This window comes from Eurytemora carolleeae, unplaced genomic scaffold (assembly GCF_000591075.1).
Source record: "Eurytemora carolleeae unplaced genomic scaffold, Eaff_2.0 scaffold1037, whole genome shotgun sequence".
NCBI lineage: Eukaryota > Metazoa > Arthropoda > Copepoda > Calanoida > Temoridae > Eurytemora > Eurytemora carolleeae.
This window is the reverse complement of record NW_019396925.1, coordinates 87,203-88,108: the sequence shown is the minus strand read 5'-3', so window position 1 is coordinate 88,108 and position 906 is coordinate 87,203. Positions and strand designations below refer to the sequence as shown.

The 906-nt window shown below is 37.0% G+C and overlaps 1 protein-coding gene across 2 annotated transcripts in view; it reads right to left on the bottom strand.

Moving 5' to 3' along the window:
- LOC111710186 (protein shank) overlaps positions 1–906 on the bottom strand; it is a 45,157-nt gene that overhangs the window by 39,136 nt on the left and 5,115 nt on the right. The window lies entirely within an intron of this gene.

The window sequence follows — 906 nt, the reverse complement described above, 5'->3', positions numbered from 1 at the left end:
AGTAGACCGTATCCTCCTATGATAAAACAAACCAAACTTTGGGGGGACTGATTTTCAAGAATTATATTAAAAGAAACAGAAAAATGGGGGTGGGAAGGGGGTGCGGAGGGGTGTTGAAGAGGTGGGGAAGGGATTTGAGAAGGTGAGGGGATGAAAAGGGGTTGGAGGGGGCGTAACGGGAAATAATGAAAATGTTCTAAGTAAGTTTAATTTGAAAATATCAATTTGAAATGTTAACATATCAAAATACCTGAATGAATTTATTCCCTGCAATTTAAACTAATTACAAGGTTAATTAAAACAAGGAATTCATTGCTCCCCCTCCCCCCTCCACCTCCACCCAATGAAGGTGAACTAAAAATAATTGAAAAGTCAATTTATACATGAGCAAATATTCACGCAACCTCCCAATCTATGCGTGGAAATCTTAACGTTGCAGAAAGCTGGCGCGCTTAGTTGGAACAATTTCTATTCTTAAGCACTGTTTAAAAACATGAGATTTAGGCATGAAAGTGTGTAATTATAGCCTAGGGTAAAGATAAACAAGTCTAACCGAACCAGCTAAGAATATAGTGAACATTTAATCCTAATCGCGCGTAGAGGCAGAGTTTACGAATACAAAGCGTCAAAGAGAGTGTAACTGTTCAATGACAAGGGGCGTTTTTTCTTTTTTTAGAAAGCACCTTTTGAAAGAGCATCTTTCAGGGAACTTCTATTCAACATCTACTACCTCTACTACCTCTTCTATTCAATATCTACTACCTCTACTACCTCATGGGATCCATCTTCCACATAAAATCAATGAAATATTCTGGTCATAGGAAACTATTATGTGAATTATCAAAATTATCAAAATTTAATGCTTTTAACCTCCTCGGATACTAAACGAACACTGATGCATCTATT